This window comes from Pristiophorus japonicus, chromosome 17 (genome assembly GCF_044704955.1).
Source record: "Pristiophorus japonicus isolate sPriJap1 chromosome 17, sPriJap1.hap1, whole genome shotgun sequence".
In the NCBI taxonomy this organism is placed as follows: Eukaryota; Metazoa; Chordata; class Chondrichthyes; family Pristiophoridae; genus Pristiophorus; species Pristiophorus japonicus.
The window spans coordinates 26738695-26765780 of record NC_091993.1 but is presented as its reverse complement, the minus strand read 5'-3'; the positions used below and the strand labels follow the sequence as shown (position 1 = coordinate 26765780).

The following is a 27086-nucleotide window of genomic DNA, read 5'->3' as shown; positions in this document are numbered from 1 at the left end:
AAGCAGGAACAGACAATGAAACAAGGACCATTTCTCCTCTCCTCCTGCCTCCTCCCCTCAAGACGCTAACCCCTTCTGGCAGATGGGCCCCACTTTCCAGGGCCTCGCCCAGATGAGCAGCTTTGATTATGTGTCAGCAACCTGTTTGACTGTGGCAGGCATCACTACTGAGCCTCATCCTGCCATTGGTCAGCAGTCAGGGGTAGCAACGTTGGCAGATTCTTCCCGCTTCACAGGAAGTGTTTTAAAACAGAATTTGACACCAAGCTTTTAAGAGCGTAATGAATAGGAGCAGGAGTTGGCCATTTGGCCCTTCGAGCCCGCTCCGCCATTGGCTAAGATCACGGCTGATTGCCCTGGCGTGCCCACGTTTCTGTCTATCACTGGTGTGGGCCCGCGGGGCTGGATTTTCGATTTGGAGGCTTTTTCGGGCGATAATGGCGGCGGGGCGGTACATTTTGCGCTGGGAAATGATTTGCGTCTGCAGCAGCAACATTCACCAGTTGGGCCCTGAGTGTGGGGCGGAGCGGAGCGCTAAGGGAGGCGTTCCACACCTCTTAGGGTGCTAGGCCGGGCAAGCAACTAAAAATCCTGAGCTAAGGAGTCAGCATGACACTCCCGGGCGGTACTGCTCCGTGCCTCTGCAAAACCGGCGGTGAATGTCCCAGTGGGGCGCTGGAAGCTGGCTGCATGGGCGGTCACCATTTCCAGACCGATTACCGCCATTCCGCGGCGCTAACAGAGGCGGAATCAGAACAGAAATCCTGCCCGTATCTCTAGTACAAATTAGGACTCATCATCATAGGCAGTCCCTCGGAATCGAGGAAGACTTGCTTCCACTCCAAAAATGAGTCCTTCGGTGGCTGAACAGTCCAATACGAGAGCCACAGTCCCTGTCACAGGTGGGACAGACAGTGGTTGGAGGAAAGGGTGGGTGGGGAGTCTGTTTTGCCGCACGCTCCTTCCGCTGCCTGCGCTTGATTTTTGCACGCTCTTGGCGACGAGACTCGAGGTGCTCAGCGCCCTCCCGGATGCTCTTCCTCCACTTAGGGTGGTCTTTGGCCAACGACTCCCAGGTGCCGGTGGGGATGTTGCACTTTATCAGGGAGGCTTTGAGGGCTGTCCCTGTAACGTTTCCTCTGCCCACCTTTGGCTTCCTCCAACACAACCTCGGGGCACGGTGCCACTGACTGCTGCAGGCCTGCACCGTCTCACTCACATCAGCCCAGGCAGCTGGAAACAGACTGAGGCTGGGATCTTTATAGCCTGCACAGCTCAGTCCCACGGCAGGCACTGAATTCACCTTGGCCACCGGGGAAATTGACCAGAAAAAAAGCCTCAAGACTGATAATTCTCACGATTTTACCGGACGTCGATGTAAGCTTTTCTAACGTCACTGTGGGCCAGAATAGCGCAGGATTCCAACATCTGTGACAGGAAGTGCTGGAGGAATGGGGATGACCTTCACCGTGCTCCCTCCTAATCCCCATTATAATATCTTTAGTTCTTGTGCAGTAGGAATGCAGCTGACTACAGGCCAATATCCTGCCTGATAATAAATAGCAGCACTATGCTCAACGACAGAACGCTGCGATCGGCAAAAATAAGAAATGCCTTGTTGCATCCGTCGACCTAGCCTCTGACGGGCCCAATCGCTCACAGTCTCTTCCCGGAGAGCCCTGCCAACTAACTCCGTGTGCTGTTCTCGATATTGAGCCTGTCCTGTTCACCCTTGCATTTATTTGGGTTCTCTTTTTTTTTAACCCTTTTTTTTCCCGGGAACAGAAAAAAAAAGTCTCCTTCCTGCTTTGTTGCACTTGCCGTGCGCTGGCTGAAGTCGTATCGTTCAGCCCGACTGCCTGCCTCTCTTCCTCGGTTACACCCGAGCCAGGGAGTCCCTGGAGATGGAGCACGCGGTGTCCACCGGTACGCTCGCGAGGCCTTCCGCGAGAGGTGGGTGCCGGGGGGGACTGGAGTGCATCATCACCCCCGGCAACCACATTTTAATTTGATTTAAGTTTACTATCCAAAATTTAATTTGTTTTATTGTGTCGGTTTTAGTGCCCCGCCTTTAGTCAGGGGGCACTTGATTTAGCAACTAAAGTAGTTGTAGCAGTACCAGTGTGACCCGTAATGTGACCCTGGGGTCTGGCCCTGACCTTGAGATCACACGTACAGCCCCCCGACAAGATCAGCAAGGTAGGTACAGATGGGGGAGGTCATTCAGCACGTCGCAAGTCATCCATTCAGAATGACCCACAGCCACCGCCCACCCCAATCCCTATTGTCCAACTGTTTCCAAAATTGTTCTAGGGTTTCCCCTTCACTGTTTTATTTGGGGGTCCTCTCCATGTGTTGAGAGCTCTCTGTGCAAAGAATTTCCTGACATCAGTCCTAACTTGGCCGTTAACTCGCTCTCCCCTTGGTCCCCTGGCCTCGCTGTCGTGGAGCAGTACCCTGCACTTACCTTCTCTGCGCTCCTCCAATTCTGCCCTCTTGAGCATCCCTGATTATAATCGCTTGACCATCGGTGGCCAGACCTTCTACTGCCTGGGCCCCACTCCGTCCCTAAACCTCTCCACCTCTCTTTCCTCCTTCAAGATCCTCCTTAAAACCTACCTCACGGACCAAGCTTTTAGACATCTGCGCTAATTTCTGCTTATGTGGTTCAGTGTCAAATTCTGTTTTAAAACACACCTGTGCAGCACCTTGGGACGTTTTACTATGTTAAAAGCGACCTGGGCGTCCGAGTACATGAATCACTGAAAGTTAACATGCAGGTACAGCAAGCAATTAAGAAAGCAAATGGTATATTGGCCACATTACAACAGTGACTACACTTCAAATGTATGTCATTGGCAGTAAAGCACTTTGAGACATCCGATGGTCGTGAAAGGCGCTATATAAATCCAAGTCTTTCTTTCTTCTTTCTTTTATTATAAGAGGATTTGAATATAAGAGTAAAGACATCTTACTGCAATTATATAGGGCCCTGGTGAGACCACACCTGGAGTATTGTGTACAGTTTTGGTCTCCTTACCCAAGGAAGGATATACTTGCCATTGAGGAGTGCAATGAAGGTTCACCAGACTGATTCCTGGGATGGGGGGATTTTCCTATGAGGAGAGATTGTGTAGACTAGGCCTATATTCTCTAGAGTTTAGAAGAATGCGAGGTGATTTCATTGAAACATACAAAATTCTTACTGGGCTTGGCAGGGTAGATGTAGGGAGGATGTTTCCCCCGGGCTGGAGAGTCTAGAACCAGGGGTCACAGTCTCAGAATAAGGGGTCGGCCATTTAGGACTGAGATGAGGAGAAATTTCTTCACTCAGAGGGTGGTGAATCTTTGGAATTCTCTGCCCCAGAGGGCTGTGGAGGCTCAGTCGTTAAGTCTTTTCAAGACAGAGGTCGATAGATTTTTGAACATTAAGGGAATAAAGGGGTATGGGGACAGTGCAGGAAAGTGGAGTTGAGGTCGAAGATCAGCCATGATCTCATTGAATGGCAGAGCAGGCTCGAGGGGCCGAATGGCCCACCCCTGCTCCTAATTCTTATGTTCTTATAAATACAAGTTGTTGTTGTTATATTGCTCTCGGTACCTCAGGATTGCGAAAGAAATGCAAGTTGTTCTTGTAGCCGCTGATTTGGAATTAGATTTAAAAAATAAACTTCAAAGTAGTACTTCATTGGCTTTAAAGCGCTTTGGGACATCATGAGGTCAAGAAAGGCGCTATCCCAGAGTACTTAAGGAAGTGGCCCTCGAAATAGTGGATACATTGGTGATCATTGTCCAACATTCTACAGATTCTGGATCAGTTCCTATGGATTGGAGGGTAGCTAATGTAACACCACTTTTTAAAAAGGGAGGGAGAGAGAAAACGGGGAATTATAGACCGGTTAGCCTGACATCAGTAGTGGGGAAAATGTTGGACTCAATTATTAAAGATAAAATAACAGTGCATTTGGAAAGCAGTGACAGGATCGGTCCAAGTCAGCATGGATTTATGAAAGGGAAATTATGCTTGACAAATCTTCTAGAATTGTTTGAGGATGTAACTAGTAGAGTAGACAAGGGAGAACCAGTGGATGTGGTGTATTTGAACTTTCAAAAGGCTTTTGACAAGGTCCCACACAAGAGATTGGTGTGCAAAATTAAAGCGCATGGTATTGGGGGTAATGTATTGACGTGGATAGAGAACTGGTTGGCAGACAGGAAGCAGAGAGTCGGGATAAACGGGTCCTTTTCAGAATTGCAGGCAATGACTAGTGAGGTGCCGCAGGGCTCAGTGCTGGGACCCCAGCTATTTACATAGAAACATAGAAACATAGAAAATAGGTGCAGGAGTAGGCCATTCGGCCCTTCTAGCCTGCACCGCCATTCAATGAGTTCATGGCTGAACATTCAACTTCAGTACCCCATTCCTGCTTTCTCGCCATATCCCTTGATCCCCCGAGTAGTAAGGACTACATCTAACTCCTTTTTGAATATATTTAGTGAATTGGCCTCAACAACTTTCTGTGGTAGAGAATTCCACAGGTTCACCACTCTCTGGGTGAAGAAGTTCCTCCGCATCTCGGTCCTAAATGGCTTACCCCTTATCCTTAGACTGTGACCTCTGGTTCTGGACTTCCCCAACATTGGGAACATTCTTCCTGCATCTAACCTGTCTAACCCCGTCAGAATTTTAAATGTTTCTATGAGGTCCCCTCTCATTCTTCTGAACTCCAGTGAATACAAGCCCAGTTGATCCAGTCTTTCTTGATAGGTCAGTCCCGCCATCCCGGGAATCAGTCTGGTGAACCTTCGCTGCACTCCCTCAATAGCAAGAATGTCCTTCCTCAGGTTAGGAGACCAAAACTGTACACAATACTCCAGGTGTGGCCTCACCAATGCCATGTACAACTGTAGCAACACCTCCTTGCCCCTGTACTCAAATCCCCTTGCTATGAAGGCCAACATGCCATTTGCTTTCTTAACCGCCTGCTGCACCTGCATGCCAACCTTCAATGACTGATGTACCACGACACCCAGGTCTCTTTGCACCTCCCCTTTTCCTAATCTGTCACCATTCAGATAATAGTCTGTCTCTCTGTTTTTACCACCAAAGTGGATAACCTCACATTTATCCACATTATACTTCATCTGCCATGCATTTGCCCACTCACCTAACCTATCCAAGTCGCTCTGCAGCCTCACAGCATCCTCCTCGCAGCTCACACTGCCACCCAACTTAGTGTCATCCGCAAATTTGGAGATACTACATTTAATCCCCTCATCTAAATCATTAATGTACAGTGTAAACAGCTGGGGCCCCAGCACAGAACCTTGCGGTACCCCACTAGTCACTGCCTGCCATTCTGAAAAGTACCCATTTACTCCTACTCTTTGCTTCCTGTCTGACAACCAGTTCTCAATCCATGTCAGCACACTACCCCCAATCCCATGTGCTCTAACTTTGCACATCAATCTCTTGTGTGGGACCTTGTCAAACGCCTTCTGAAAGTCCAAATATACCACATCAACTGGTTCTCCCTTGTCCACTCTACTGGAAACATCCTCAAAAAATTCCAGAAGATTTCTCAAGCATGATTTCCCTTTCACAAATCCATGCTGACTTGGACCTATCATGTCACCTCTTTCCAAATGCACTGCTATGACATCCTTAATAATTGATTGCATCATTTTACCCACTACCGATGTCAGGCTGACCGGTCTATAATTCCCTGTTTTCTCTCTCCCTCCTTTTTTAAAAAGTGGGGTTACATTGGCTACCCTCCACTCCATAGGAACTGATCCAGAGTCAATGGAATGTTGGAAAATGACTGTCAATGCATCCACTATTTCCAAGGCCACCTCCTGAAGTACTCTGGGATGCAGTCCATCAGGCCCTGGGGATTTATCGGCCTTCAATCCCATCAATTTCCCCAACACAATTTCCCGGCTAATAAGGATTTCCCTCAGTTCCTCCTCCTTACTAGACCCCCCGATCCCTTTTATAACCGGAAGGTTGTTTGTGTCCTCCTTCGTGAATACCGAACCAAAGTACTTGTTCAATTGGTCCGCCATTTCTTTGTTCCCCGTTATGACTTCCCCTGATTCTGACTGTAGGGGACCTACGTTTGTCTTTACTAACCTTTTTCTCTTTACATATCTATAGAAAGTTTTGCAATCCGTCTTAATGTTCCCTGCAAGCTTCTTCTCATACTCCATTTTCCCTGCCCTAATCAAACCCTTTGTCCTCCTCTGCTGAGTTCTAAATTTCTCCCAGTCCCCAGGTTCGCTGCTATTTCTGGCCAATTTGTATGCCACTTCCTTGGCTTTAATACTATCCCTGATTTCCCTTGATAGCCACGGTTGAGCCACCTTCCCTTTTTTATTTTTATGCCAAACAGGAATGTACAATTGTTGTAGTTCATCCATGCGGTCTCTAAATGTCTGCCATTGCCCATCCACAGTCAACCCCTTAAGTATCATTCGCCAATCCATCCCAGCCAATTCACACCTCATACCTTCAAAGTTAGCCTTCTTGAAGTTCTGGACCATGGTCTCTGAATTAACGGTTTCATTCTCCATCCTAATCAATGATTTAGATGAAGGAATTGAGTGTAATATCTCCAAGTTTGCAAATGACACTAAGCTGGGTGGCGGTGTGAGCTGTGAGGAGGATGCTAAGAGGATGCAGGTTGACTTGGACAGGTTAGGTGAGTGGGCAAATGCATGGCAGATGCAGTATAATGTGGATAAATGTGAGGTTATCCACTTTGGTGGCAAAAACATGAAGGCAGAATATTATCTGAATGGCGGCAGATTAGGAAAAGGGGCGGTGCAACGAGACCTGGGTGTCATGGTTCATCAGTCATTGAAAGTTGGTATGTAGGTACAGCAGGCGGTGAAGAAGGCAAATGGCATGTTGGCCTTCATAGCTAGGGGATTTGAGTATAGGAGCAGGGAGGTCTTACTGCAGTTGTACAGGACCTTGTTGAGGCCTCACCTGGAATACTGTGTTCAGTTTTGGTCTCCTAAACTGAGGAAGGACGTTCTTGCTATTGAGGGAGTGCAGCGAAGGTTCACCAGACTGATTTCCGGGATGGCAGGACTGACATATGAGGAGAGACTGGATCGACTGGGCCTGTATTCACTGGAGTTCAGAAGAATGAGAGGGGATCTCATAGAAACATATAAAATTCTGATGGGACTGGACAGGTTAGATGCAGGAAGAATGTTCCCAATGTTGGGGAAGTCCAGAACCAGGTGTCAGGATAAGGGGTAAGCCATTTAAGACTGAGATGAGGAGAAACATATTCACTCAGAGAGTTGTTAACCTGTGGAATTCTCTACCGTAGAGAGTTGTTGATGCCAGTTCGTTAGATATATTCAAGAGGGAGTTAGATATGGCCCTTACGGCTAAAGAGATCAAGGGGTATGGAGAGAAACCAGGAAAGGGGTACTGAGGTGAATGATCAGCTATGATCTTATTGAATGATGGTGCAGGCTCGAAGGGCCGAATGGCTTACTCCTGCACCTATTTTCTATGTTTCTATATAAATGCAAGTTATTCCTTCAGTATATCTTAGATCCAGCGACTTGAGGTGTCTACTGTACATGGTCCATGTACAGTAGACACTGGAGATATATCACCAACGATGTCTCAACAACTTCCCTTCCCTCAACGACTATCAAATCCACCTGTGACAGAGTTTGTGGCTCTCGTATTGGACTTTTCAGCCACCAAAGAACTCACTTCAGGAGTGGAAGCAAGTCTTCCTCGATTCTGAAGGACTGCCTATGATGATGATGATACCAGCGATGTAAAGCTTGTAGTGTAAGGCAAGCAGTTATGATTTTAGAATTGTCTCATTGTGGCAAGTTAGGATTCGGATTGGATGCATTTGCTCGGTGTCTTTTGATGGTTTCCCTACATAATCTCAGATTCATCGGGTTTGACAATCACAAGCCGCACATTAAAGATTTCACAGACAGGCTTGCTGCTGAGGTGACAGACGTGTGAGACAGCTGGCTGGGGCTCTGAAGGGAAAGTGTTTGAAAGCAGACCCTCCCTGCCTGGTGATGAAGCTGCTGTGAGGATAATAAAGGTGCCCCAAATGAGTCTGGTTCACCCGATCACTTGATTATCAGTGCTGATGGGAGAGACACAGAGAGAAAGAGAGAGACACACACACACAGAGGCAGAGAGAGGAGATACAGAGAGAAAGGGAGACGCACAAAGAGAAAGAGAGACTCACACACAGAGGCAGATAGAAAGAGAGGCAGAGAGAGAGAGAGACAGAGAGACACACACAGAGGCAGAGAAAGAGACAGAGAGGCAGAGAGGGAGGAGACACAGAGAGACAGACAGAGAGAGAGAGAGAGGGGGAGGAGGCAGAGAGCGAGAGAGAGACAGACAGACGGAGAGACAGAGAGGCAGAGAGAAGAGATACAGAGAGTGACAGACAGAGGCAGAGAGAGAGAGACAGAGAGGCAGAGAAAGAGAAAGAGAAGCAAAGAGAGGGAGGAGACACAGAGAGACAGAGAAAGAGAGAGAGAGACAGAGAGGCGGAGGGAAAGAGAGAGATACAGAGAAGGAGTGACATGGATAGAGAAGGAGACAGAGAAAGAGACAAAGAGTTAAATTGGATGGATAGCATGTGTCTGGACCATTTGTAGCAACAACAATAAGTTGCATTCATATAGCGCCTTTAACGTAGAAAAACACCCCAAGGTGCTTCACAGAGGCGGAATCAGAAAGATGGATGCCGAGCCAAAGAAGGAAATATTAGGAGGGGTGATCGTTGAGGTGGGTTTTAAGGGTGGTGTTAAAGGTGTAGAGAGAGGCAGAGAGGTTTAGGGAGGGAATTCCAGAGCTTGGGACCTGGGCAGCTGAAGGCACGGCCACCGATGGTGGGGCGAAGGGAGTGAGGGAGGAATGCCCAGAAAGCCCGAGTCAGAGATTTTGGAGAGAGTTGTAGGGCTGGAGAAGATTGCAGAGATAGGGAGAAGTGAGACCACAAAGGGATTTTGAAAAGAGTGGAGGACGTTGGAATGTTTTTTTATCATACATGTGCAACGAGGTTTACAATGAAGACAGGTAACTGTGATTATCGGAGGCGAGGCTACTGGCTCGGTGCGCCGGGGAGGGAGCACACTGCCACTCGCGGGTTGTTTCGAGCTATTGCACGTTCTCAATTTAAAAATACTTGCATTTATATCCAGCGCTCGTTTCTGTGGCACTCCTGGTGGAGAGGGTTATCTCAGCACACTTTCCGGGGACACTGAGCAAGGGACGAGTAACAGGAGGACAAACCCGGTTGAAAAGAGCGACTTTTGGAAGAGGGGGGAGTGAAAAGGCAGGTAGAGTCCCAGAAAAAAAGAACTCCCATTCGTATACAGAGTATTTACAGCACAGAAATAGGCCATTCGGCCCATCTAGTCCCTGCCGGAGTTTGTGCTCCACACGAGTCTCCTCCCATCCCTCTTCATTTCACCCTATCAGCATATCCTTCCAGCCCTCTCTACCTCATGTACGTATATAGCTTCCCCCAAATGCATCTCACCATCATCATAGGCAGTCCCTCGAAATCGAGGAAGACTTGCCTCCACTCTAAAAGTGTGTTCTCAGGTGACTGTACAGTCCAATATGGGAATTACAGTCTCTATCACAGGTGGGGCAGACAGTGGTTGAAGGAAAGGGTGGGTGGGGAGTCTGGTTTGCCGCATGCTCCTTCCGCTGCCTGCACTTGTTTTCTGCATGCTCTCGGCGACGAGACTCGAGGTGCTCAGCGCCCTCCCGGATGCTCTTCCTCCACTTAGGGCGATCTTCGGCCAGGGACTCCTAGGTGTCGGTGGGGATGTTGCACTTTATCAAGGAGGCTTTGAGGGTGTCCTTGAAACGTTTCTTCTGCCCACCTGGGCTCGCTTGCCGTGTAGGAGTTCCGAGTAGAGCGCTTGCTTTGGGAGCCTTGTGTCAGGCATGCGAACAATGTGGCCCGCCCAGCAGAGCTGGTCGAATGTGGTCAGCGCTTCGATGCTGGGGATGTTGGCCTGATCGAGGACGCTAACGTTGGTGCGTCTGTCCTCCCAGGGGATTTGCTGGATCTTGCGGGGGCATCTATATTATTCATCTCAACCACTCCCTGTGGCAGCGAGTTCCACATTCTCACCACTCTCTGGGTAAAGAGGTTTCTCCTGAATTCTTTATTGGGTTTATTAGTGACCATCTTATATTTACGGTCCCTAGTTTTGGACTCCCCCACGACTATGTCGGGAGTTTTAGATGCAGGATCACAACTGAGCAGACAAGCGGTGTGCTCAAATCCTAGTTGTGATGTTCTGACCACACCTCTAGAGTGCTCCACAGTACAGCTGGCTGGCAGAGTGGTAATGATGTGCTGCACCACAAGCCACGGAAACAGGAACTGCAACAAGTCGTGGCTCAGGAGGAGCTGACCGAGGATGAAGAACCAGCAAACCAGGTGAGGAAATAGTATCAGCTGTGGCTCACTCTCGTCTCTTGCATCAGAAGATTGTGGGTTCAAGTCCCACTCCAGAGACTTGAGCACAAAAATCTAGGCTGACACTCCCAGTGCAGTACTGAGGGAGTGCTGCACTGTCGGAGGTGCCACCTTCCAGATGAGACGTTAAACCAAGGCCCTGTCTGCTCTCTCAGGTGGGTGTAAAAGATCCCATGGCACCTTTTCGAAGAACAGCAGGAGAGTTATCCCTCGTGTCCTGGCCTATATTTATTCCTCAACCAACATCATTACAAAAAACAGATGATCTGTTCATTACCACGTTGCTGTTTGTGGGAGCTTGCTGTGCGCAAACTGGCTGCTGCGTTTCCCATATTACAACAGTCAGTGTACATTACTCTCTGCGTCATTGATCCCAGTGCTGGGAACGAGGACTTGAAAGAGATCAGAGCAGTGGATTGCAGCTTAACCCACAGTAATCTGGAAAGTCAGTGCCTCCCGAGGATACTGATTTGCACAAACTAATGAATCAATCTTTCTTTCAGTGATACCTCTAAACTTTCTCCTCGGCTGGCTCCCCACTCTCCCCCTCTTTCTTGGCTCCGTACTTCAGTCTCATGAATTCAAGCACTTTGAGACGTCCTGAGGTCATGAAAGGCGCTTTAAAAATGCATTTGTTTTCTTCAAAAAGCGAAGCAGCCACTTGCCGGGCTGTGACTGGGCGGCCCTTCCTTTTACGTTTCTGTTGGATGCACTTCGCTGACCAGGTCAGTGGTCAGTAAGAAGCATCATGCAGGTGCGCTTTTGAATTGGTGTGTTAGTTTTAACCTGACGGAGCCTCCGGACGTTGCACAGGGTAACTCCTGTGAGTTCATCATAAAATTGGACCTCCCGTTTAATACAGTGGCTGCGCGGTAAATGGGATTACCCCCGCCGCATTCCCCCCTCCCCCCCGCCTCTCCCCCCCTCCACCCCCACTGCATCCTCCCGCCTCGCCCTCCGCTCCTCTCCCCCCCTACTCCCGCCTTTCCTCCCCCACCCCGACCTCCCCTCCTCCCCACCGCCTCTCCCCCCTCCACCCCCGGCTCCTCTCCCCCCCCTACTCATGCCTTTCCCACCCCCCCCCTCGCCTTCCCTCCCCCACCGCATCCTCCCCTCCGCCAACCACGCCCCCACCTGCCGCCCCGAGAGATGGCACACTCTGTGATCTGACTGCAATAAGTTCCTAAAGTTTAAGGGAAGTCAAGCAAGAAAATCCCCCCATGACTTCGCCCCTCCCTATCTCTGTAATCTCCTCCAGCCCCACAACCCCCCGGAGATGTCTGCGCTCCTCTAATTCTGCCCTCCTGAGCATCCCTGATTATAATCGCTCAACTTCGGTTGCCTGGGCGCCAAGCTCTGGAACTCCCTCCCTAAACCTCTCCGCCTCTCTTTCCTCCTTCAAGACGCTCCTTAAAACCTAACTCTTTGACCAAGCTTTTGGTCACCTGCACTAATTTCTCTTTCATGGCTCAGTGTCAATTTTTTTCTGTCTCATAACACTCCTGTGAAGCACCTTGGGATGTTTCACTACGTTAAAGGCGCTATATAAATACAAGTTGAGGTAGAAGGTCAGCCATTATTTCATTGAATGGCCAAGCATACTTGAGGGGCTGAATGGGCTACTCCTATTTCTTATATCTTCAGGAGAATTCGCGGAGGCGGGGAAATTAATCGGTGGATTCGCGGCATCACCCGTTCTCCATGTCGCCCACACCGTTTCGGGTTTTTCGGCAGCCCGAATCCGGAAACTGTACCGTGTCACTTGTGCCGTGTGAATTCCTGGGCTGGGTCTGTATCAAATTCACAGAACTGAAGCACGAGGCCAAGACTGCAACAGAGGAAGGGGAAGGGGAGGGGGGAAGCCAATCGGGAAAGGTTGAGGAGGATGTTTAGAGGTAATGCTGAAAGAAAGATTGATTAATTGGTTTGTGTAAATCAGTATTCTTGGGAGGCACTGATTCTCCAGATTACTGTGGGCTCGGCTGAAATCCACTGCTCTTATCGCTTTCAAGTCCTCGTTCCCAGCTCTGGGATCAATAATGCAGAGAGTAATGTATGCTGACTGATTGTTTGAGTCCATTGCTGGCTCGAGCCGTTCATCTCAATTTCCTCAGGAAATGTTCAGTCAAAAGGTTCCGTTGATTGGGAGAGATTTGCAGATTGTTGAAGGAGCTTTGCTGACGACTATCTCTCCAGCGCAAAGCTGTAGAGAGCTGCTTTACACGGCTCAACAAAACGGTCCGTAGCGCGGCCAATATTCACCCCTCGACCGAGAGTCAGTTCTTGACATTGCTGTTTGCGGGAGCTTGCTGTGCGCAAATTGGCTGTCGTGTTGCATACAGTGACTGCACTTCAAAAAGTACTTTGGTGGCTGTAAGACAGCTTTGGGACATCCTGAAATTGCAAGTCTTTCTTTCTATGGCGCCCCAGTGCGTCATTATTTTATAATCAGTTGGGCGTGTTTTTGTTCGGGATTACAGATCGGCTCATTCTTCCCCCTACCCTGATCGTTCCCTCCTCTCCTGACGATTACTTGCTGATGCTAGTTCCTTTGGTGCCTGTGGTCCTCTCGTACCTCGCCCAGGGAACCATTCTTCATATGCCAGCCTCTATTATTTGATTATTGAATCTGCTCCCACCGCCCTTTCAGGCAGCGCATTGCAGATCACAGCAACTCGCTGCCTAAAAAGATTTCTCCATATCTCGCCCTCCGGATCTTTTGCCAATTACATTGAATCTGTGTTACTGGTTACAGTCTGGTTACTGACCCGCCTGCCACTGGAAACAGTTTCTCTGTTATATATGCAGACTATAAATATACCCCCGGTGTAGTCACTGTATAGTTGCATAAGATAAGGGGTAAGCCATTTCGGACCGAGATGAGGAGAAACTTCTTCACCCAGAGAGTGGTGAACCTGTGGAATTCTCTACCACAGAAAGTTGTTGAGGCCAATTCACTAAATATATTCAAAAAGGAGTGAGATGTAGTCTTTACTACTTGGGGGATCAAGGGGTATGGCGAGAAAGCAGGAATGGGGTACTGAAGTTGCATGTTCAGCCATGAACTCATTGAATGGCGGTGCAGGCTCGAAGGGCCGAATGACCTACTCCTGCACCTATTTTCTATGTTTCTATGTAAGATGGAGACTTGTTACCTGATGTACTATCAATAAGGTTTACACTGTGTATATACTATGCTGGCAGCACTAGAGGGTGCAACTGGTGGAGACTGGGGTTCCCTGCCCCTGTGGCAGAGGCTGTCCAGCAGAGGGCAGTGCGGTGGGAGACCTGAGGGTCAACGCATAAGTGTGCAGGGCCCAGTATAAAAGGCTGCTCACCATGCTTTTGCCTCACTCTGGAGTTACGAATAAAGGACCAAGGTCACTACAGTTTGAGTACATTGCTTCGTGGAGTCATTCATAACTACGTCACAGACATAATATTCTCCTTATTTACTCCATCAAAACCCTTCATGATTTGTAACCCCTCTCTCAAATCTCCCCTTAACCTTCTCTGCTCTAAGGAGAACCACCCCCCAAAACTCTAGTCCCTCATCCCTGGCACCATTCGCGGGAATCTTCTTTGCACTCTCTTTGACATCCTTACTGTAATGTATTTGCTTCACGGGTTCCTTGTTTAAGAATTCATAGCAACACATTGCTATTAAGAACTAGTTGGGTCACAACTGCATACCTCATTGTGGATGACCTAGACCCAACTGGCTGGGGTTTTATTGAGTCTTATGAACATTACGTGACTGGCTAAGACACTCCCAACTCAACAGCTATACAACTATTTTGGTGTAAAACCATAAACCTAGTGCCCCCGTATTAATGACAATTAAACCAATTAACGTTTTACCAGAAACCTAAATCAAATCAAAATTTGGTTGCCGGGATAACGCACTCCAGTCCCTCCGGCGCCCACCTCTCGCGGAAGGCCGCGAGCGTACCGGTGGACACCACATGCTCCATCTCCAGGGTCACCCTGGCTCAGATGTAACCGCGGAATAGAGGCAGGCAGTCGGGCTGAACGACCCCCTCGGCCGCCCGCTGCCTGGGCCAGTTGATGGCCACCTTGCCCATGCCCAGGAGCAGTCGTATGGGGAGGCCTTCCGACCTGCCCGCTCCCCTCCGCCCAGGGTGCCCAAAGATCAGGAGCATGAGACTGAAGTGCAATCAGAATTTGAGGATCAGCCCCTTCAAATATTGGAAGAGGGGCTGCAACCTCACACATACAACATAAAACGTGGAACACGGACTCCTCCAGACTGCAGAAATTACAGGCGGCCTGGGAGTCCGTGAACCGGCTTAAAAATCTATTGCACGGGACTGCTCCATGCAACACCCTCCAGGCCAAGTCCCCAATAAATAGAGGGAGGACGCCCGCATAGAGAAATCTCCATTGGGGACCCCCGCCTCCTCCGGACGGCAAGATAGTGCGCCATGGCGTATCCAGACGGCAGACGAGGATAGCAAGGTAGAGAGTGTGCAAGAGCAGCCCACAATGGCTCTACAACTATTTTGATGTATCTGTAAAACATAAATCATTAAATCAAGTGCCCCCTGGTTAAAAGGGGGGGGGGGGAGGGGGCACTAGAACCGACAAGCTTTAACAAATTAAACTTTAGACACTAAAGATTCAAATTAAAATTTGGTTGCCGGGGGTGATGATGCACTCCAGTCCCTCCAGCGCCCACCTCTTGCGGAAGGCCGCGAGCGTACCGGTGGACACCGCGTGCTCCATCTCCAGGGACACCCTTGCTCGGATGTAAGAGCGGAAGAGAGGCAGGCAGTCGGGCTGAACGAAACCCCTCGACCGCCCGCTGCCTGGACCGGCTGATGGCTCCCTTGGCCGTGCCCAGGGGCAGTCCTACGAGGAGGCCCTCGGACATGCCCGCTCCCCCCTGCACAGGGTGCCCAAAGATCAGGAGTGTGGGACAGCAGTGCAGCCTGAAATTGAGGAGCAGCCCCTTCAGATAGTGGAAGAGGGGCTGCAACCTCGCACATTCAATAAAAACGTGGAACACGGACTCCTCCAGACTGCAGAAATTACAGGCGGCCTGGGAGCCCATGAACCGACTTAAAAACTTATTGCACGGGAACGCTCCGTGCAATACCCTCCAGGCCAAGTCCCCAATAAATAGAGGGAGGATTCCCACGTAGAGTGCACTCCATTGGGGACCCCCGCCTCCTCCGGACGGCAAGATGGTGCACCATGGCGTGTCCGGACGGCAGACAAGGATGGCAAAGTGGAGAGTGTGCAAGAGCAGCCCGCAACAGTTCTACAACTCTTTTGGGGGGTACAAAATAAACATTAGATCAAGTGCCCCCCGATCTGGGGGACACTCCAGACATTTATAACTGCCCTCTTTTTAAAAAAATTTTTTGTTTTGTTTTCAACGGCTCTACAAACCTGTGAGCATACTCACAGGTATACATTACATTTCCTAAAGCGTAGTGCCCAGAACTGGGCACAATATTCCAGTTGGGGCCATAGCAGTGATTTATAAAGGGTTGTTGGTAGTGGAGAAGTGGGGAGGTACTTAAAGAAGAATTTGATTGGCTTATTAATTGTCCTACAGTGGAGGGATAGGAAGCCATTCATTGGCCCCCCCCTCCAGCTCCTCAGCCAATGAGGCCATTGCAGCCTGTGTGTGTGTGTCCATGTATGTGTGACAGAGAGAGAGAGAGAGAGGGGAGAGGAGAATGGGTTTGTTGTCTGATGCTGGTGTTTAGATGAGATGCACGTTCCCTCAAAGGCTGCAGTGTTTGGAGAGAGAACGTATCTTTGGTCCTAGAGGCAGAATATGATCAGTTTGTACCATGTAGTCCTTGGTGATTGTTTCGCCTTTCTCAAAGGGCCCTTTGCAGCGTGAAAGCTTCCCTTGTGATGCGATAACTTTTGAATTGTAATTTCACGAGGCATAAAAGGTAAGACAATTTCAGAAAGGAAAATTACAGTCGAGAGAAATTCGGTTGATGTTGTTTGTCAAGCGGAGCGATAAATTGGAATTTAAATGAGTATTTTCTGTCACTGACCCAGGCCTCTCGATAATGTCTTCAGTAATCAGCTGACTACACCCTGTGAAAGTAAAGAGTCAGTGCAGGGATTTTCCGTAACATTTATTTTCTCCCTCCTCTGCCGAGCCTGCCGACCCTTGCTGGGGGGTCCAGGCAGCCATGGCCCCTTTCAGTACCTCTCTCAACTGGCCATTACTCACGTGTGAACTGGAGTTCTGGTTGGACGTATTCCTGGAGGTATCATCACATGACCTCCTACCTTCAACCGCCCCGCCCCCAAGGCTCCCGCCACTGCTCGCCCAACACGCCCGAATTTACAGTGCACCGCCTTCCCGCGCCAATGGGAAAGCGAGTAGACTCTTCACTGCCCGTTTGGAAGATGCTTGACTGTCAGTCAAACAGCCTTTTTTTCCCCCACGTCTGATATTTTTCTAACTACTAAACAAAAAGTGTTCAGAGAAAATGAGAGGAAAACATCATTTATTTTAACGCTCCGGTGAGTTTTGTCCCGGAGTGTCGCTTGCAGCAGTGAGCTGGAGATCAGTCTTTAATTCCTGGAGAGTCCAGGGCAATCCTGGAGGGTTGGTAACCCCCAGTGTGAAGCCAGCCACAAAATCCCAGATTTCCCTCTATTGAACAGTGCCTTGGGATCTTCTGACATGTATCCGAGAACAATTAGGGGAGGTGACCAAAAGCATGGTCAAAGACTTTGAAGAGGCTTCTGATATCGATGAGAGAGCTGGCCAGGGAAAGAGTTCTGGAGAGAGGTGCCAAAATGGCCAATGGCTGTGCCATAGATGGTGGAATGGGGAACATAGGAACAGAAGGAGACCATTCAGCCCCTCGAGCCTGTTCAACCATTCATTGAGATCATGGCTGATCTCTGACCTAACTCCATATACCCACCTTTGGCCCACATCCCTTAATACCTTTGGTTAACAAAAATCTATCAATCTCATATTTAAAATTAACAATTGATCTTGCATCAATTGCTGTTTGCGGAAGAGAGTTCCAAACTTCTACCACTCTTTGCATGTAGAAGTGTTTCCTAATTTCACTCCTGAATAGGTGTGCAGGGCCCAGTATAAAAGGCTGCCCACCACGCTTATGCCTTACTCTGGAGTTACAATAAATGGGACTAAGGTCACAACAGCTCAAGTACAATACTAGACCTCGTGGAGTCATTCATAAGAGTATTAAAGACATAACAACTGGCGACGAGATTACGAACTTTCACGCAAAAATGACTAACGTTGGTGCATTAGAAAAGTTTCCAGAGAGTGAAGATTGGGAAACCTTTATGGAGCGGCTCGACCAATATTTCGTAGCAAATGACCTGGTAGGTGATGATCTGGCCACGCTGACAGATAAGCGCAGAGCTATCCTGTTGACCAGTTGTGGGCCCGCGGTCTACGGCCTCATCAGGGACTTGCTTGCAACAGAGAAAACAACGACAAAGTCATATGAGGAGCTGAAAGTGCTAATTCGGGACCAACTCAAACCGAAGGAGAGCATCCTCATGGCCAGGCATCGATTTTATACACACCACCGCCCCGAGGGCCAGGAAATCGCGAAGTACGCTGCCGACTTCAGGAGGCTGGCAGGACCGTGTGAATTCGGCGCATCCCTCGCTGATGCGTTGCGGGACGTCTTCGTAATTGCCATCAGTCATGAGGCCTTTCTTCACAGGCTACTGTCTGCCAAAACCACCGTCACTCTGTAGAAGGACATCAGCATCAGCCAGGCTTTCATGACCTCAAGCTGCAGCTCCAAGCAGCTGATGACTCACTCTCAGGACTCAAACCCGGCAAGCACTGTAAATAGAATGGCATCTTTCACAGGCAGAACTGTTGAACGTGAATCTGCCCAGGGCAGAGCGTACAGGCCCCCAAGTCCTTTAACTCAGAGTCCGCCGAGGGGTGCAAACGTAAGATGAGCAGCACCATGCTGGCGTTGCGGAAGTAATCATAGGGCTCATCAGTGTCGATTCAGAGACTATGTGTACAAAGGCTGCAGCACAAAGAGCCACCTCCAGCGAATGTGCAAAAGAGCTGTGACTCACCATGTGGAAGAGGAGTCAGCTGATGGCTGTGAATCCAGCGCGGATTATGAGGAGATGGCTAGAGAGGCATCTCAGTCCCAGGACAAAGTGTATGGAGTATATACCTGCACCACAGATTGTCCTCCAGTGATAATGGAAGTCGAGATAAATGGCGTTCCAGTCTTCATGGAAGTGGAACGGGGGCGAGTCAGTCAGTAATGAGCCAGGAAGCCTTTGAGAGGCTATGGAACGATCAAGCTGAACGACCCAAGCTGGTCCCGGTTCAGGCAAAGCTGCGCACCTACACCAAGGAACTGATATCAGTTGTTGGTAGTGCGGATGTAAGTGTATCTCATGATGGCGCGGTGCACAATTTACCGTTGTGGATTATTTCAGGTGATAGACCAACGGTACTTGGAAGAACATGGATGGGGTAGATTCATTGGAACTGGGAAGACTTCATCCCTCCAACGATCGATGTCCCCTATGCTCAGAGGCAGAGCAAACCCCCACCTTCGGTTGGACCAGGCACCGGAGAGCAGATCCGCGCAGCCCCCGAGGCACAGACCTCTCATCACGACTGCGTGGCAATGATCCGGCCGAGGTGCCCCGAAACCACCTTCTCAGCTTCAGTGGCAGAATCCCTGGGAACGAAGATCGCGGCAGTCGACATCATGGACAGGGAAAAGATGGCATCCAAACCTCGAGGTGCAGTGCTAATGGAGCAACGACACGTGGTTCCACGCAAGGAAGGCGATTAGGGTAAAAGTAGTAAGGCCATTTTAAAGGAGGCCAGCAACCTACCATTTTTGAATGAACTGCTTGAAATTGGTAACCAATGTAAAAGTCCAGCTGTAACAAACAAAATGTTGTTGAGCGATGTCGGGTGCAAATTGCAATCAGCCAATGTAGCGGGCAAACACCTAACGGTCGTATACAGGTCCAGCGGGCTACCCAATGCTGTAGCCTGCATTCCCGGGACCAGAATGATATATCATAAAGTGTCCCCACAGCTGACAGAAGTAGACAAGCCGCAGAGTAAATGATCCCTGGAGAGCAGAGGGACTGGTAGCGATACCCTGCCTCAGATCGGTTTAACATTGCAGGCACCCGATGGCATGAACCGCCACAGGCCAGAAACAGTAAACTGCGCCTATGCTCACAGTCGGCTACCGTCGGCCACCACCCGGGTGGAAAAGGCGCAGCCCACAAACCCACTTGCCACCACGGCAATGCCCAAGAGCGAAGGGTCGCCCGCAACGGTTCCTCCGAACGGGACCTAGACCAGCCAGGATTCCAAACTAGAGTGTACTCACAACGGTGCCCTCAAGGAAAACGAGTCAGCAGTCTCCTGCGAACTGCTAGACAAGGCGAGGCAGCCCCACCATCGCTTAGACAAAACGCTCACTCGCTCAGGCTACTTTCCAGGGAGCAGCAGCGACATTGTGCAAACGCGAAGGATAGGGTGGTCACAGACACATCAGCTGTCTTTGAGCCTGCTCGACACTAGGAGTAATGGCAAGAGTACTGAGCTCCAGCAACTCGAGCAAAATGAGCTCACCTCGCCCACAGACCCACTAGCATGGGCCACCACGCCGCCATCAGACAACCCGGATCTCATCCGGCCGTGCTGGAACTAGACTGTCCTTGTGTACCTGTACTGATATACCTGTACTGATCTTGTAAATGTACCACACAAAAAAACCCGCAACTATAATCCATCCAACAAATGTACCAAGATGTAAATGTAAAACCCATGTGATGAACTTGAATGCAACTTGCCTGTAACGGGCCATTAGCATGATCTCTGTGTGTGGGGGGGAGAATGGAGTAGTCATGGACTCACAACCAGAAACCACGGGGACCTCCACTGGCAACAAATCTCACTACCAACCCACCCAAGCTAGAAGCAATCCTCCAATGGTCAACCAGGAAGCCCAGGTCATCGTCAATGTACGAGTCAATTTGCATTAAAGACTTGGGGGGATGTGGTGTCGTGTATGTAGACCATGTATACTAACTGTATAATCACATAAGGTGTGCCACCAGAGGGCATTGCAGTGGGAGACCTGAGGGTCACCTGCATAGGTGTGCAGGGCCCAGTATAAAAGGCCGCCCACCATGCTTGTGCCTCACTCTGGAGTTACAATAAATGAGACTAAGGTCACAACAGCTCGAGTACAATACTAGATCTCGTGGAGTCATTCATAAGAGTATTAAAGACATAATAGAGAGGAACACAGAGGAGGCCAGAGCTGGGAGAATGGAGGGTCTGGAGCGGTAAAGTTGGGTGGGGGAAATGGAAGGATTTGCAAATGAGGACAAGGACTGGGAGTCCATTGCTTTGGGGGAGGGGCAGGCGATGGAGGTTGCTGAGGACTGGGCTGGGAGGAAGCAGGGCTTACTGACGGGTGGTGGGCGACAGGGCTTTGAACTCACAAATGATAATCTGCTGAAAGGCAGCGGCAGCTTTTATTGGCTTTATTCACATTCTCAAGGCTGAGTTTGCACTTCAACTCAGCACTCTGTTGACATCAGCAGGAAGATAATTTGTTAATTCACCTTGGAACTGTATGAGCACACTGTACAGCAGCACACTCGATGCAGAGCCCTCTGCAACTTTGATGAGCTAAACAATTCACTACATATTAGTTTAATTGAGAAACCTTGGCCAGTATCGACAAACTTGAGCTTGAGCACATAAATCTAAGCTGACACTCCAGTGCAGTGCTGAGGGAGTGCTGCACTGTTCGAGGGGCAGTGCTGAGGGAGCCCCGCATTGTCGGAGGGGCAGTGCTGAGGGAGCGCTGCACTGTTGGAGGGGCAGTACTGAGGGAGCGCTGCACTGTTGGAGGGACAGTACTGAGGGTGTGCTGCACTGTCGGAGGGGCAGTACTGAGGGAGCGCTGCACTGTTGGAGGTTCCGTCTTTCGGATGAGACGTTAAACCCAGGAAGTACTTCATTGGCTGTAAAGTGCTTTGAAACGTCTGGTGGTCGTGAAAGGCGCTATATAAATGCAAGTCTTTCTTTCTTTCATTCTTAGTATTGCGGCAGCTTTTCATTCTCTATCCAACCTGTCATTGATCTACAAATTAGTAAGTTTTAAAAAAAATGGATTCATCTGTAGCCTGATGAGTTAATTCAATAGGCAAAAATATTACAAGAGGTTAGATCTGTTTTCTTTGTCTACTGCTGTTGCTAAAATCAGGACTGATGGGGTAAAGTTAGTACACTGATCTTTCATCTCAGGAACGTGCGATTCGATCCAGCCCAGACGGCTGGGATTTACATTTCTCCAGTCGGCCTGTTGAGAGGGGACATAAATTAAATGGCTTTGAGCATCTGCATCCCATTTTTTTAGTGGATGTGAATTCACAGCAGTGGTTGCCTTATTGAGCGGCGTAGGGAAGTGCAGGCAGGGTGTCAAACATTTCTTTCAATGATCAAATCGATCTGTGGTTGTGAGGTCCGGACACTGAGGTGGCCACAGAGGTCTGGGCCGTGTTTCTCCCCTGGAAGCCCTCGCACCCTCTGTCTCGGCACATAACACAGCCGTGGTGGCCGGTGTAATGTGGCACTTGTGAGTATGCTCACAGGTTTGTAGAGCTGTTGATCCGAGCCAGGGTGTCCCTGGAAATGGAGCACGCGGTGTCCACCGGTACGCTCGCGGCCTTCCGCGAGAGGTGGGCGCCGGAGGGACTGGAGTGCATCATCACCCCCGGCAACCAAATTTTAATTTGATTTAAGTCACTGTTAAAGTTTAAATTGTTAACTTGTGGGTTCCAGTGTCCTTACCAAAATGGGGGCATTTGGCTTTACCTTCTAACAAAATAGTTGTAGAGCTGTTGGCGTGGCTAGGTTGGCCATTAACCGGTCCAGGCGGCGGGCGGTCGAGGGGGTTATTCAGCCCGACTGGCTGATTCTCTCCCGCGGCTACGTTCACGCCAGGGTGTCCCTGGAGATGGAGCACGTGGTGTCCACCGGCATGCTCGCGGCCTTCCGCGGGAAGTGAGCACTGGAGGGACTGGAGTGGGTCATCACCAAATTTTAATATGACCGTAGTTTCAAAAAGTTTTATTTGTTAATTTAAAGGGGCACTAGATTTAAAGTTCTACTTTAAAATAGTTATAGGGCTGTTGAGTTGTGAGTGGCTTAGCCAGTCACATGATGTTGACTCTTAATAGCAATGTGTTGCCATGAATTCTTAAACAAAGAACCCATGAAGCAAATACATTACTGCGCGGATACTCGTCCCCTCAGCAGATATTACAGTTGCTGCAGTTAACAATGGTTTCTGCAGAACCGAAGCTCCTAAACACAAGACATCAGCTTCAGGAGCAGAGGGAAGGAAGTTGTGAGGGTCAGGGAAAGGTGATTAGCGCTGGCCTTTCATTCGAGCTCCATCCAAGGACATTCATGTTCTTGCTTTTAGTAATGAATCCCTCTGGCCGCTATGTAAAGTTACTCTGTACGCTGTTTGTGGAGTGAGTCTTTGGCTCAGTGGTACCATTCCTGCTTCGGAGTCAGAGGGTGCAAGGGTTTAGGATTCAAACCCTCCTCCAGACAGCCTTAGGAGGGGGAAGACCGTTCTCCAACTTGGAATTCTGGGTTGGCATGCTAAGGGATACTCGTGCCCAATGAGTGCCTCCCCCACCCTCCAGTTCTGTGGGTTGTGTGAGAACATAAAATCCTCCAGCCATGTGGGACTAAGCACCCCTCTGGGCTGGTATAAAGATGGTTACAGCCACTGAAGGTTTGCCCACGTCAGACTATTAACCAGCCTGCAAATCCTTCCACAATGTGAAGAATTGGAGAAAAAAAAGACTTGCATTTATATAGCACCTTTCACGACCACTTGACATCTCAAAGCCCTTTACAGCCAATGAAGTACTTTTGAAGTTTAGTCACTGTTGTAATGTGGGAAACATGGCAGCCAATTTGCGCACAGCAAGCTCCCACAAACAGCAATGTGATAATGACCAGATAATCTGTTTCGTTATGTCGATTGAGGGATAAATATTGGCCAGGACACCGGGAATAACTCCCTTGCTCTTTTTCAAAATAATGCCATGGGATCTTTTACATCCACCTGAGAGGGCAGACGGGGCCTCGGTTTAACGTCTCATCCGAAAGACGTTAAACCAAAAACAACCTATTTTCCTATGCTCGTTTATTTCCAATTAATTCACAAACATTTCCTACAACATGTTATACAACGAATCAGCACAGACGAGGTGACAAGGATACTGCACTTAATAATCGAGATCGAGCCATTGTGTCAAAATGCCATCTACCCTTTAGTTGACATGTTAAAAGCAAAGTTCCACCTGCCTGTTCAGTGTTAAAGATCCCATGGCACTATTCGAAGAGTCGGATGTCCTGGGCCACACTCCTCAATCAATACCACCAAAAAAAAGGCCATTCATCGTATGGCTGTTCGTGGGCTCTTGCTGTGTACAAAATGACTGCTACATTTGCCTGCATGGCAACAGTCGTTGCCATTCAAAGTAATTCATTGTCTGTGAAGTGCTTTGGGATGTCATGAAGGTGCTATAAAAATCGGAGTTCTTTCTTGCTGCAATGTGTTGAGGTGGCCTGTTTGGTGATAACTGACAGAAGAGAACTATTATAATTCTGGTAAGCACAATTAGTAATTGTCACTTCTGAATTACATTGAAAAGAAAAGTGGGATAAGTTACGGGGCTTGATAATTAGTGAATGTTTGGGATCAGCAGTAATTAGTTTAAGAGAGCTGCTCTCTTAATTAACACCTCGGCCACATTGAAAGAAGAACACTTGTGTAATTATGGTGACTTCAGAAATCTACAGAGGCTGATCATGAATGGTGTTTGCACTTGAAGGCAGCCACTACCTGCCCCAGTGAAGGCCGAGGCTCATTGTACGACAGGTATTACATCTCGGATAGGCACCTGCTCCATGCATTGCCCACCCGAGAGTCCTGGGAGCTCACCAGATTGGAGATAGACTGCCCCCAGCTAGTCTGTGCTCAGTTAGCTGATTTCAGCTAGGACAACTCACTCCTGGCTGGCCCCCCACATTCTACCCTACGTAAACTTGAGGTCATCTAAAACTCAGCTGCCTGTGTCCTAACTCGCACCAAGTCCCGCTCACCCATCACCCCTGTGCTCGCTGACCTACATTGGCTACCGGTTAAGCAACGCTTTGATTGCAAAATTCTCATTCTTGTTTACAAATCACTCCCTGGCCTCGCCCCTCCCTATCTCTGCAATCTTTTTCAGCCTCGCAACCCCAGAAGATGTCTGCACTCCTCTAATTCTGCCCTCTTGAGCATCTCTCATTATAACCGCTCAACCATTGGTGGCCGTGCCTTCTGTTGCCTAGGCCCTAAACTCTGGAACTCCCTCCCTAAACCTCTCTGCCTCTCTTTCCTCCTTGAAGATGCTCCTTAAAACCTACCTCTTTGACTAAGCTTTTGGTCACCTGCGCTAATTTCTCTTTATGTGGCTCGGTGTCAAAGAATTTTTGCTTTATAACCCTCCTGTGAAGCAACTTGGGACGTTTTACTACGTCAAAGGTGCTATATAAATACAAGTTGTTGTTGTTACTGTTGAATAGCCTGCCAACGCTCGGTGTCGAGGCTTACAGATGTAGAAGGCCACTTAAGCAAAATATTAGACCAGCTCTCATCAACCCGCACTTCAGCAAGGAATCGGCACGCAAGGCGATAATGGGGAGATAACTGGCAGATGGAAATTAAACTCAACTGTATATGTTCAGTGGATTTATGGTCTTAGACTCTAACGATTGCCTGGTGTTCACAGCTCTGTTGAATGTTCTCCAGAAGTCCTGGAAAAACAATCAATCTGTCAATAAGTTAATATTTTAAGTGCTGGTTGTGGTGCTTTAGTTCTTGTGATTTTGCACGTTGGTTTGGAAGACGGGGACAGTGCTTCCTGCCGGAGAGACTGGGAGGGAGCCATCGAGTGAGGTACGTCGTGACGCGTTAGCGTGAGACGTCACGTTATCAGCACCGCGCGGAGAGCCCCATGCTTTCTTTTTGCTCTCAGACCCCAAATCCGTGAGATTTAACCTCCCATCTTGCCGAGCGCTAACTTTGCTTTTATTTCAAATTATGCGCCCAAACCGGCCGCGGGGCAATTTCGGCCCCGAGGAGAGAAGATGCATCGGTTCGGGGGGGGTGTGGTGATTCGCCAGACTAAGCTTGGCTTTTAAAAGCCTGGTGACTGCAGGTGGAAGACTCAGAGGTGAGGGCTCCAGAATCCAGACTATTGGAACCAATTAAAAGGAAAACGAATGGAAAATTGAAGTCTGGACATCGGCATTTGCTGTCTCTTGGACGGCACCCAATGACTTTTCTTAACAACTTGCACTCAAATGGAGAAAGATTGATGGGCCCATACCAGACTGGGGTAGATAATGTCTTGCACGCGTCCCTTTATCTCACTCCCATTTTGTACAGCCCTGCATAAGAAATCTCATTGTTACAGTTAACCTTGTCGCTAAGGCAGATTTAGCAATTGGTTTTCTCATTCCCGGCTGTTGATTTTAAGAAGGAAGAGGAAGTTGGGGGTCTATGTTACGCTTAGTCATATTCCTCGGAAACATCTCAGTGTTTCACATACAATTCGTTCTTTCAAAGGGCAGCCACACTTGTTGGGCAGGCAAGTGCAGCAGTTGTTTTACACACAGCAAGATCCCACAAATGGCAACGTGCTGAATGACCAGCTAATTGTTTTTTTTTTTTACATAGTATTTACAGCACAGAAACAGGCCGTTCAGCCCAACAAGTCCGTGCCAGTGTTTATGCTCCAGACCAGCCTCCTCCCACCCTACTTCATCTCACCCCATCAGGTTCTCCTTAAAGACATTACTTTCATTTTGGCATTGTTTTGAGGGATGAATGCTGGGCAAGACACCCAGAGGGCTCCCTGCTCTTCTTCAAAATATTGTCATGGGATCTTTAACATCCACCTCAACCCAAGCCAGACGGGGGTCTCGTTTTAACACTTCATCTGAAGGTTGCACCTTCAACAATTCCTCTGCAGCGCTGAGGGAGTGCGGCACTGTCGGAGGTGCCGTCTTTCGGATGAGACCTTAAACCGAAGTCCCGTCTCAGGTGGATGTAAAAGATCCCATGGCACTATTTCGAAGAAGAGCAGGGGAGTTATCCCGGGTGTCCTGGCCCATATTTATCCCTCAATCATCATCACAAAATGATCAGATTATCTGGTCATTATCACATTGCTGTTTGTAGGAGTTTGCTGTTTGTGGGAGCTTGCTGTGCACAAATTGACTGTCATGTTTCCCACATTACAGCAGTGACTACACTCCAGAAGTACTTCATTGGCTGTAAAGTGCTTTGAGACGTCCAGTGGTCGTGAAAGGCGCTATAGAAATGCAAGTCTTTCTTTCCAGTAGGTTTAGTTTACTCTGCGTACTATTTTTAGCACACCAGGGAAATGTGTTTGCACAGACTCCTAATGTATTGTAATCGTTCATTCATTAAA

At 48.9% G+C, this 27086-nt stretch overlaps 1 protein-coding gene across 2 annotated transcripts in view; it reads left to right on the top strand.

Annotated features, from left to right (window-relative positions):
• The window catches only part of coro2ba (coronin, actin binding protein, 2Ba), a 241822-nt gene that overhangs the window by 104729 nt on the left and 110007 nt on the right, over positions 1-27086 (top strand). Inside the window, exon 1 of one of the 2 annotated variants that reach the window (XM_070858512.1) lies at positions 18863-18916. The exons of the other annotated variant lie outside the window; for it this stretch is intronic. The gene's annotated coding sequence lies outside the window, so the exon portion shown is untranslated. Of the gene's footprint in view, positions 1-18862; positions 18917-27086 lie in introns of those variants that run through there. 2 annotated transcript variants of the gene reach the window in all.